This window comes from Megascapheus bottae, chromosome 4 (assembly GCF_031878675.1).
Source record: "Megascapheus bottae isolate mThoBot1 chromosome 4, mThoBot2.hap1, whole genome shotgun sequence".
Taxonomy (NCBI): Eukaryota; Metazoa; Chordata; class Mammalia; order Rodentia; family Geomyidae; genus Megascapheus; species Megascapheus bottae.
Genome location: NC_143512.1, coordinates 15,136,289 through 15,148,587, shown reverse-complemented (window position 1 = coordinate 15,148,587; position 12,299 = coordinate 15,136,289). Strand labels below are relative to the sequence as shown.

At 38.5% G+C, this 12,299-nt stretch overlaps 1 non-coding gene across 1 annotated transcript; it reads left to right on the top strand.

Moving 5' to 3' along the window:
* The first annotated feature begins 225 nt into the window (after positions 1-225).
* On the top strand, positions 226-329 carry LOC150064088 (U6 spliceosomal RNA). Its single transcript, XR_016535360.1, has one exon. It is a non-coding gene; the product is annotated as a U6 spliceosomal RNA (small nuclear RNA).
* Positions 330-12,299: the final 11,970 nt, after the last annotated feature.

The following is a 12,299-nucleotide window of genomic DNA, read 5'->3' as shown; positions in this document are numbered from 1 at the left end:
AACAAAAACACTTGGGGTTTCAGGATCTTCTCCCAGGCATGTTCTGGGAACCTATTTTCTAGCAAGCATCTCCAGGGACTGACCCCTTCTTAGACATCGTTAGTCTGAGAAAAACCTGTTGAAGAATTCCTTAGGGAAAATGAGTCTCCTCCTTGGTAGAAGGAAGAAAATGAGCATTACTTTGCTAAATTGTTTTAATGGAACTACTCAATTTAAAAAATGGAGGTGCTTTCTTCAGCAGCACATATACTAAAGTTGGAATTATACAAAGATTAGCAAGGCCCTTGTACAAGGCTGACATGGAAATTTGTGAAGTGTTCCATATTAAAGGAAAAAAAAAAAACTAAGGAAAGGATTTAGGTTGGAAGAAATGGTGGAAAATGATGAGAACAGTCACATCAATTGTGAAACACCATAAACAAGTTTATTGAATGGTAACTGCTTTGTATAACTTAAAGATAATGTATTTTTTTTGCCAGTCCTGGGCTTGGGCTCAGGGCCTGAGCACTGTCCTTCTCAAGGCTAGAGCTCTACCACTTGAGCCTCAGCACCACTTCTGGCCTTTTGCTATGTGTATGGTACTGAGGAATCGAACCTGGGTCTTCGTGCATGCTAGGCAGGCACTCTACCATTGGCCAAACTCCCGGCCGATAATGTATTTTAAAAAAAAAAAACAGGAGCAGTTAGTAGCATTGTTGAGTGATCTTCTTATCTCAGTTTTTCTTCAATTTCTCTCTACAATAAAATGAACCCTTGTGCTTTTCTGTGAGTGCTCATTTATCCTCATGGTGGTTTTTTGTTTTGTTTTGTTTTTGTTTTTGTATTTGGCCAAGGAGGGTACTGTTTGTGTCTGGTAGAACTGGAATTTGAACTCAAGGTCTCAAGCTTGCTTGGCTGGAGCTCTACCACTTGAGCCATACCTCCAGATCAGCTTTATTGCTAGTTATTCTAGAGAGGAAGCCTCATAGACACAACCTGGGCTGACTTCAAACTTGATTCTCAGTATCTTGGTACCCTGCGTAGCTATCATTATATCTTCATGGATATTCTTATACATTTTTACCCAGTTCATTAAGCAGGACTATTCACCACAGCCACTATATTTAGGGAGCGGTTATTCATGACTGAAAATTATTTCATTAGTAACTAATAGTGATTAGAATTCTAGCTAGAATTTTTTTTCACCTGACCAGTGGATTGCTTGTACTACTATAACAAAAATGCTATAGAATGAATGGCTTACACTGTAGAAATTTATTTTCACACAATTCTGGGGGCCAAAGTCAAAGTTTAAGTCACTGACCAATTCAGTTTCTGACAAAGTGCCTCTTCCTGGATTGTAGACAGCTGCTTCTTGCAATATGGTCACTTAGCTATTGCTTGGTGAGAAGTCAGAAAACTCTTCCTTTTTTTCATAAGAGCACCAGCTATATTATAACATTAGGGTTTCAGTATGTGAACTTATAAGATACACAATTTAGTCCATGACAGTCTCTTATTAGCTTCTACAAATAAGAAAACTAGGAGATGAATAGAATACTCTATATTGGCATAGTTAAAAAGGATAAACTACAGATATACAAAATGACATGAATGAATCTCAACTGTATTATTCTTAGTGATTAAAAAAATCAGGTTAAGTTGGGCACTGATTGTTGGCACCTGTAATCGTAGCTATTCAGGAGGCTGAGACCCAAGGATCATGGTTCAAAGCCAGCCCAGGCAGGAAAATCTGTGAGATCCTTATCTCCAACTAACCACCAAAAAGCCAGAAGTAGAGCTGTGGAACACATAAGTTCAGGGATAGTGCCCAGGCCCTGAGTTCAAACTTCGGTACTTACACACAAAAGGGTCAGGTTAAAAGAGCATGAAGCCTTTTCTAGTATGTTTCCTAGAAAAGGCAACCCTGTGAGAAGAGAATGTAGATCAGTGTTTTCTGGGGTCCAGAAAAGATAAAGAGATAGAGATAAAGAGAATCCAACAGAGGAATTTCATCGTATGATAGAGCTACTCAGTATCTTGATTATAATGCCTAAGTTACATTTGCATTTGCATTATTTTTCTTTCTCACCCACCCCCCCCCAGGTTTTAACTCAGAGCCTGGGCACTGTCCCTGAGATTTTTCCACTCAAAGCTAATGTTCTACCACTTTGAGCCACAGCTTTTTAAGTGGTTAATTGGAGATCAGAGTCTCATGGACTTTCCAGGCTGGCTTTGAGCCACAATCCTCAGATCTCAGCCTCACGAGTAGGTAGGATTACAGGAGTGTGGCACCAATGTCTCTATACATTTAATTTTAAAAGTTAAAAAAATTCTATTCTGGCTGGGAGTGGTGGCTCACATCTGTATTCCTAACTACTCAGGAGGCTGCGATCTGAGGATCAAGGTTCAAAGCCAGCCTCAACACAAAAGGACCTGAGAGTCTTATCTACATTCAACCTCTAGAAAATGGGAAGTGGGGCTTGGCCCAAGGGTAGGGCGGTAGCCTTGAGCTGAAGAGCTTAAGGACAGCACCCAGGCCAAGTTCAAGCCCCATGACCCACCAAAAAAAAAATTCTATTCTGTGTTCTATATCTTTATCAGTTAGTCACTGCATTTAATTTGTCTAGTAATGATGTCATACTTCTCTACTCAGGGTATTTTTTTTCTTTTTAAATTTACATCATCTTCCAGGAAAAGACAATAATAGAGCATTGAATCACAATGACAGTTGAGACAAATACTTTCTCCCCTTGAGTTGGGGTGTCCTTTATATAATCCTGTTACTGACTCCAAGGCCTCCAAGGCCACAAATCAATAGTGCTGCTAGCAAGGATAGAAATTTGTGGAAACACAACCTGACTGGTAGCCAGCTTTTTAAAAGCATGGACAGAGGCATCAAAAGGGCCCAGAGAACGTGAATCCAACCTGCTGTGCTGTATAGCAACACACCTGCTTAGGGAAGGAGAGCCAGGGTTTCCATTCTTCAAAGAATAGTCCCCTCTTTATCTGTTCTCTCCACTTTCCTGCCACCTGTCCAGGACTCACACAGCAATCAGATATCATTTCTACCAGTTTTGCCATCAAACAGAAGAAAAATAAACTGGTGAGCAAAGTCTTTCATTGTAATGACATCAGAAAAATAAGTTTAAACCCTAGTAAGCCTCATTTAACAGATAAAAGTCACAATCTCTAATGGAACCTCTCAGAGAAAACAAATAACATGGTATAAATAGACTAGCATGGAGAGATGTGGCATATGTGCAGGCAAATTTCCCACATACTATTCTCCACAGACTTTCTCCCTTGACTTGATAAGCAATGGACTCTTAAAATATTTTCAGTTCGATGATCCTAAAAAGTTCTGAGAGGTCCTAGCTTGTCCAGGATGAAAACAAAACAACTTTTTTTCCAAAATAAATGAATCCACCCATTGCTCACCACTTAGATCCCACCGCTTGCCCGTGAGAGTGTGTGCTGTGCAACAATGGGTGGAAATCTGTTCATCCAACATTGCCCATGCTGGGAACTTATTCTGAAAAATAGTTGGAGTGAGAGTAAACATATATAAAAATTAGCACATTTGCTGGAGATACTGAGGACCCATATTTTACCTGAGCCTTTACTGTGAGTCTGAGGACTCTATGTTGGAGTTGGCCTGCACTGAAAGCTAGGAGATTGTCAAGAATAACTCTGTAAGATGGCTGTGATTAAGAGTCAGCGGCTCAAGCTTATTTCTTCCTCTGAAGCTACAAGTGCTGCCTTGTCTTTGTCAGTTCTGGATTGTCCAAGGAAACCCTCAAAACCATACACTAGTCTTGCCCTCTCCTTCATTCATGTTCTATTTTTAGGAGTCCTTAGCAACAGAGCTGTCTGTTATTCCAAACTAATTTTTTACATTCCTGATTGCATTGCTACACTCACCAATCTATCCCACCCTCAAATGTATGCCATATCTTCATCTCTGTCCTCCAGGGACAGAAAAGCACATTCAGCAGGACCTGCCCTGTGCCTGATGCAGTAGAATCCCATTCCTAGCTTTTCCTCTCTGCTAGAGATGGGAGTAAATTAAGCAACATTCTTTTTATAATAAATTTTTATTTCCCTTTATTGAAAATAAGACTATATAATTTTTTAAATCAATTATCTGCTTTTGAAAAAGCCCCAGTTTTAGAAAGTTGCATCTACCCCATTATCATTCTGTAGTATAGAAGGTAAGGGGAGACTTTATATTTTCAGGCCCCAGACTTAGGGAATTTTACTTTTTCTGGGTAAATCACAAAAGCATTTGTGTTACTGTTGTACAATGCTGTAACATATGCAGGTGGGGGGAAATCTCTGCTTTTTTCAACTCAGAATCATTTTTAATCATTTGGTCTTGGCAGGTCTGCTTCTCACCCATTACTCTTCTCACTAACAGCTTATTCCTATTCTTAGCCTGGTGGGAATTTTTGACTCTGTGATGTATTTTGGGAACATCAACTAGCATTGAATGTACAAATCAAGACGTTCATTTTACATATATAAGTTAATTGAACATAATTATTCCTTAAAAGTCTGTTTTCCACAAAAAAGATAAGATCCAATTTTTAAAAGTATCATATTCAGTATGAACATTTTTTTCTGACAAAAAGGAAGTTCCATTTTTCTTTTACCAAAAGAACTTGATCAGAGCTAGTTCTGAGGAGATGTCAAAAAATATCTATGTAATTCCAAGTAGCTATACACTCCCTGACATGGGCACTCTGCTGTCTGTTTTCCTGTGCCAGCTGATATGCTCCATTGAAGAGTTTATCCTTAGAGGAGCCTGAAACAAGACATCTTTTGCCAACTATTTAAAGGCTTGGCTGTCCCGTGAGAAGTGCCTATCACTCTAGTACTTAATGGAACGCTAAGAAATGAATGTAATTTGCATTAGCATGCAGTCATGGGTAGAGACTGTTGTGAAATAGATTAAAATATAACCTAAATCTAATGTCTAAGATGCCTCTCAATAGATGTAAGAGGTTGGTTCTAGCAGTCCCCACTTATAACATATACACTTCTCATATATACTTTTTTTTTTGCCAGTCCTGGAGCTTGAACTCAGGGCCTGGACACTGTCCTTGGACACTTTTTGCTCAAGACTAGTGCTCTGCCACTTGAACCACAACACTACTACTGTCCTTTTCTGTTTATGTGGTACTGAAGAATCGAACCCAGGGCTTCACGCATGTGAGGTAAGTACTCTACCACACTAGGCTACAATCCTGGCCCTTCTCCGATATATTTTAAATCACCTCTAGATTACCAACAATACCAATAATACAAAGTCAGAGCTACATGGTTAGTTCTTATACTAACAGGAACTAACAGGTTAATAGAGTCAGTACATATTCGGTATAATTTTCCCAAATATTTTCAATTTGCAATTAGATATAGAGGGCTGGTTATTATCTTAATTTATCGCAGTTCAGCTATATAAGCCAAGAAAGAAAAGATTGTGGGATTCTGTGAAGGTTAAGGTCACTGATGCAAAGAACACTCTATCCAGTTGTAGAATAGATCACTCTTATGATAATTAACACTGAGGTTAAGGTATGCATAGATTTCACACTTGATTTGACAATTTAAGTACTATCATCTTTTAAATATTGTCATCTGATCTTAGAAAATGCTACCAGTAAATGTATCCTTGTACCCTTATCTGTTTATGATAAATAAAAATGGTAATTCCATTTATTTGTTTTGGGAGGAATATAATTCAGAACTACCATTTTTGTATTAGCCATGTGTGTTTGAATAAAATTACACTTAGGTAAAATTATTTAAAACATTTGCTTCAGTTTTCAGAACTGAGGAAATTATAGTCAAATACTGTTCTGAATGACTACCACTGTGGGTTTCTACATAAGTGATTCTCTGAGGATCTTAAGGAACCAAAGGTTCTTTAACTCCAGAATCTAAGATTTGGGACCAGGAGTGAAGAGTAGAACTAAGAGAGTAAACCACTCAACACTGTAGTCTTTTGTGTCTCCTCTCCACAAGCTTTTCAGTGCAGAACAGGAGTCCATCCAAGAACCAGCTTCTGTCTTTGTTTAAAAACAAAAACAAAGGCCAGGAGTGTAGTCTACTGGTAGAGTACTTGTCTAACATGCCTAAAGCCCTGTGTTCAATTCCATGATACCACATACACAGAAAAAGCTGGAAGTAGAGTGATAGCTCAAGTGGCAGAGTGCTAGCCTTGAGCAAAAAGTGTCCCAAGTACAGTGCCCAAGCCCTGAGTTCAAGCCCCAGGACCGGCAAAAGAAATCCCCTCCCCCCCAAACCAAGAACAAGCAATTCTATACTCTGTGTGGTTGTAGTTCCTAAATTCCTATTATCCAAATTTTTCTGTTTCTTCATCCCCTTCAGTTGTCTTTTCTGCTTCCTGCCATCAGGAGCAAATGTTGGGTACCACTTGTCTCCAGTGACAACCATAAACATATCAAATTCTGCCATCTCAAAAGGTCATTCTGTTCTCTTAAAAGCAAACCCAGCATTGCCTTTGTTTAGCACCTGAAGACAGATCTATAATCAGGATTGTTGGTGTTTTATTTTATTGTCAAAGTGATGTACAGAGGGGTTACGGTTACATTCAGTACATTCTTTCTTGAACATTGATACCTCTTCCCATGTTTTTCTCCTATTCTTCCCTCCCCACCCCCTCCCAAGCTGTAAAGTTCCTTTCCGACATACTGTCTTGTGAATATCACTGTTCCATTGTTTCACCCTTTGTCCCTTGTCCCATCATCTTGTTTTTCCCCTTTTCCTTCCCTAATTCAAATAAACAAATGTATATACAATACACCAGGTACCAGAGTCAGATACAGCAACAACAGGGGATAAACTGTAAGGGTAAAAAAAAAACACAAAAAAGTTAAGAAATAACTTCACCTCGTACATTACAAACAACACCCACAAAGACAAACCCCTTGTTTCCATTACCTGGAGTTCATTTCACTTAGCCTCATCTTGTGTGGTCATGCACTAGCTTCTAACTTATTATGATCTTCTGCAAGGAAAATCCTAGATGTGTACTAATTATTACAAATGAGGGAACCATGGAGCCTGTGTTTCTTTGGTCTGGCTTACTTCACTTAATATTATTTTTTCTGAGTTTTCCCATTTCCTTACGAATGGGGCGATGTCATTCTTTCTGATGGCAGCACAGAATCCCATTGGGTATATATACCACATTTTGATCCATTCATCTCCTGAGGGGCATCTGGGTTGGTTCCATATCTTAGCCATGGGGAAAAAAAAGGGTGCCATGAACATGTTGTGCTTGTAGGTTTAGTACGGCTTTGTTCATGGACATTTGGGTAAATGCTCTATAATCAAGATTCTAGCTAATTTGTGTAATAAAAATTTGGCACTAATCACAGTTTTATATGTCAATAAGAAGAAATTTGTAATAGTATGCAGATTGCTTTGAAACCACTATTCTGTATTCCTTTTACTATTCGTTTTAATAACAGTTTTTAAAATATCGTATTTTGAAGAGAGCTTTTTCTTGTTTCTTTCTCCCATCTGCTGCATTTTGTAATAAAGCCATAATCTAATATTAGGACATTAGTTACTGTGGAAATTAAGGCTTTGCAGTCTATGCTTTACTTAGCATGGGTCGGTAAAGAAATTTAAACATGAGTAGTAAGCTACAGTAAACAATCTGAGAAAGCAAAATTCTTGGAACTATAATCAATTTTAGAATGAATACATGTTTATCTTTAAATTTGCATATTGCTTAGTTGCTGGCTTGTTTAACAAATTAAAACAAAGCATATTCTATTGAAAACACCTATTATTTATAAAATGAAATTGTCAATTAATGGTTTGGACAATGGTATTTTAAAGTTACCCAGTACTGAATTTCCAGTATAAAATATTTTTATGAAGAAAATTAATGTGTCTTCTTTCTTATGACATTAGACTAGTAGCACAAGTTGTGAGTGTGTGTGTGTGTGTGTGTGTGTGTGTGTGTGTGTGTGTGTGTATGCATTGGGTTCAGGGAAGCAATATAAAAGAAAGACAACCCCCTGAAATAGGACACTCCTCAATCCTAAATAGTAATTTTCTTAAAACCTGCTATTTCTGCCATCTCCCTGACTTCCCCATCCCTCGGCCTCCCCAGATCCCACTGGCATGTCAGCATCACCCTGTTACACCAGCAGACCCACCGTCTCTAGTCATGACCACAGTGCTTTCACCCAGTGGTACTTTCCCACAGATCAAATGAGAAAGTGTTGGATCAGAAAAGGAGACTTCTCACTGGCCATAATATGACCTTTGGCTAAAAATAAAGAAGGAAATTGGACTGAGTGGGAAAGCCTTAAACAACAAGCCTTCCCTAGCCAATAAGCTATGTTGGAACATCTTTTCTATCATTCATATTATGCCATTCCTGCTTTGATATCTCCAACCTCATTCATTGCTTTATTCTTGCTCCAGACATTTGCATACTACCTCCTCACTTCCCTTTGTCATTTTGCCCTTTCAGTCATCAAAGGAGAAGGAAATGCAGCCTATTATTTGAGAGATTTGACCTGGATTGTAGCAAATGATTTTCTTCAGAGGTATTTATCAGTCTAGTGTCTTATCTCCTTCTCTCCCTCAGCAAGCTCCTTGAAGTTAGCTTCTGACGTATTATTTACAGGCTAGCACTTAGCCTACCATACTTGCTTAATAAATGTTTTTTTGGTCATATAAAGATAATTAATGGCATGTGTAATGTGACAGCTTCTGAAAAACCTGTATCATCTGGGAGAGCTACTGTCAGCTGGGAGAAGTTGAAAAGTGCTGCTGTCTCTGAGCCAGATGCTCAAGCCTGAGGAAATCTGCCCAGGGTTCTAGGTGTGGGCCCCAGACCTCCCCCCAAACACTGCTGATGCTGCAGCATGAAGCTCACTCCCATCTGAGTCATGCTGTGTCCACATCATGCAAACAATGTAATACCACAAAGGGAACATCAGGTAACATAATCTAAACAATTACAACCTGCAACTGAAGAAGGAAGGGGAGTATATTAGTTTATTTCGCTATAATAAATTTCAATTTAACTCTGAAGTTCCCATTTTCATTAAGAAGAAATCTCAATCTTGTCATCCTCAAGGTATCCATGTCTTTGCAATTTTCAAAGTCTCTTAAATATTTGACCAAATTAAAGATTTAATGTCAGCTGGAGTTCAGATTCAATACAAGAGCTTATTTCCATTCTTTTTTAAAAATATTTTTATTGTAATTAATGAAAGGGTTACATGATATTTGCCAGATAGAAAGTGCATTAATTCACATACATTGATACCCTTTCACATGTCTTGGTCCCCATTACTCTCCCCCCCACCTCCCATCTTGTTTTCCCCCCTTCCCTATCCAATTTCAAATAACCAAATACAAATATATCCAATATATCAGATAACAAACTGAGATACTGTAACAATATGAGATAACCAAGGGACAGCAAAAGAGATGAGAGATAACATAGTACATTAAGGACAACAATCACTCATTATATGGCTTTTGTTTCTATATCCTAGAGGTCCTTTCAATTAGCGTCATACTATATGGCCTTATGTATCAAGGTTTTGCTCTATTGCAAATCTCTGCTAGGAGAGCCCAAGGTTTCTACTGATTATGACAAATGAGGGAAACCATTGAGCCTAAGTTCCTTTGAGTCTGGCTTACTTCACTTAATATGATTTTTTCTAAGTCTTTCCATTTCCTAACAAATGGGGTGATGTTGTTCTTTCTGACAGCAGCATAGAATTCCATTGTGTACAAATACCACATCTTGCTGATCCGTTCATCAACTGAGGGACATCTAGGTTGGTTCCATATCTTTGCTATGGTAAATAGTGCTGCAATGAACATTATTGTGCTAGTGGATTTAGTGTGTCCTTGTTTCTGGATGATTGGGTAAATGCCAAGTAGTGGAATTGCTGGGTCATAGGGGAGCTCTATGTTTAGCCTTTTGAGGCACTGCCATACTGCTTTCCATAGTGGTTGAACCTTATTTCCATTCTTAAGCATTCTCGTCTTCCTCCTCGGCATGTATATGGGCATAAATGAAGAACAGAATGGGTACATCTGATCATGCCTCCAAATGTCTTTGTCTTCCCTACAGCTGAATGTTGGACAGTGGCATAACTTATCTCCTGTTATCTCAGCCTTTATTGTTCAACACCTTCACCCTCATTCAGCCCTTCCCGGATCAAACAAAGTTTGGAGACATCCTCAGATGGTTCCTTCCCAGTGCATACCTGAAGCCTGGGTTACAGTCACTGTGCCCCAAGACAAAACTGTTCTTGTCACACACAGTACTGGACCTGTTGAAAAACTGGGTGCCCTTCCTCCACATTCAGGGTAAGAGCACATCTGCAGACTTCTCTCTATTTTTCTATTCAGTGATGATGAAGAACAATCTAAATTTGGCTTATTCCAAAACAAAGGTCTTTCCAAGCTGAGCTAGGAGAATCTGTTGCTACAGAGAAAAGGGAGAATTTAGCTGGGCACTGGTGGCTCATGCCTGTAATCCTAGCTACTCAGGAGGCTGATATCTGAAGATTGTGGTTCAAAGCCAGCCTGGGCACTAAAGTCTGTAATTATCTCCAATTAACCACCAGAAAGCTGGGAAGTGATGCTGTAGCTCAAGGGGTAGGGTGGTAGCCTTGAGCTAAAGAGCTCAGGGACAGTGACCAGTTCAAATCCCAAGAGGGACAGAAAAAAGAAAGAAAGAAAGAAAGAAAGAAAGAAAGAAAGAAAGAAAGAAAGAAAGAAAGAAAGAAAGAAAAGGGAGAATTTGATGCTGCACTGGAAGATGTGACAGAGAGCAACGTAATTATATTCAGCAAAACTTTTGCTTTTCTTGTTCTCTTGCAGGCTTCTTCTCTCTTTCCATTTCTGCTCTTATCTCCTGTTTAGGATTTGGAGGGATTTTTAAAAATACATTAGTACTCTATTTCAAAACCAAGTAATTTTGCAACTTCCTCTTCAATATACATAACTGATAAGATTTAGAGGACTCATGGGAAGAAAATAAACATGTAAGTGTGGTCAGGTGCCTTATTTTAAAAGTGTTCTCCTCAGAAATAATTGCTGAATCCTAGATTTTAACATTATCCCTAGCAAAATTTGTTATTTCACAGTTGAATTTATAGATTACTTTGAAACTTCAAAGTTTTTTGTGTTTTTTTTTTAATCAGCATCTAACAATTTGTGCAGTTCTTTCCCTGCTGGCTTTCTTTCTTTCCTAGGCACAAAGAAGCAGCACCATTATTTCAACATTTGCTATGCAAATGACTACATGTTCTCTGTCTCTTGATTGGACTCAGATTAATACATATGTCCAAACACAAACATTCATACCGGTGCTCCTAATCTCTTTCAATGCATAGATGATCACACACACAATTTTGCACAGGACAGAAAAGATAGAATAGGGCAGAGAAGATTGTAGGACCTGTGTTGACTCAACTTTACTGCAAAATCCCAGTAAGACCACAATAAATACATAAAATAAATGAAAGGAACGGGTTTGGGTAATTGTTAGTTTTGTTTTGAATATAATTTATTGCAATATAATTTTATAGCATTAGAATTTTATTATGGCTGTGTTTAATAGCCAGCTCATAAAAATCTCTGAAATTTCTTTGAGCTGGCCCACTAATGATCTCGGTGCACATCTACAGACACCTCCCTTATACTATTCTAGTGTGGCTGTGCAGCATAAAGTGAGATAGGCACAAACATAGGTGGTTACTTTAGAACTCTACTCCCAGTGAGCTGCTGGTGCTACTTTGGTCTTGTGGTCACCCTGAGAAGTATCCAGACTGAGTGTAAGGGCTGAATTACTGATGTTCTAAGTCAAGCCATAAACCACAGGAGGAAATGCATGTAAATTTCAGTGAAATTATTAGTTGTGTTTTTTATTAAAATATTCTGTTAAAAATACTTATATAGGGGCTGGGAGTTTGGCCTAGTGGTAGAGTGCTTGCCTAGCAATGCACAAATACCCAGGTTCGATTCCTCCGTACCACATACATAGGGAAAAAAAAAAGCCAGAAGTGGTGCTGAGGCTCAAGTGGTAGAGCTCTAGCCTTGTGAAAGTCCAAGGACAGTGCTCAGGCTCTGAGCTCAAGCCCAGGACTAGTAAGAAAAAAAAAAGAAGAAAAAAAATACTTACGTATTTGAAACTTGCTATTCTGAAATTTTTCTAAAGTAAATCTGGACAAATATTTATCAAAATGTGAACCATCATCATAGGTAGTTTTTTTTTCATTCTTCTGGATGGTTTTCTAGTTTCC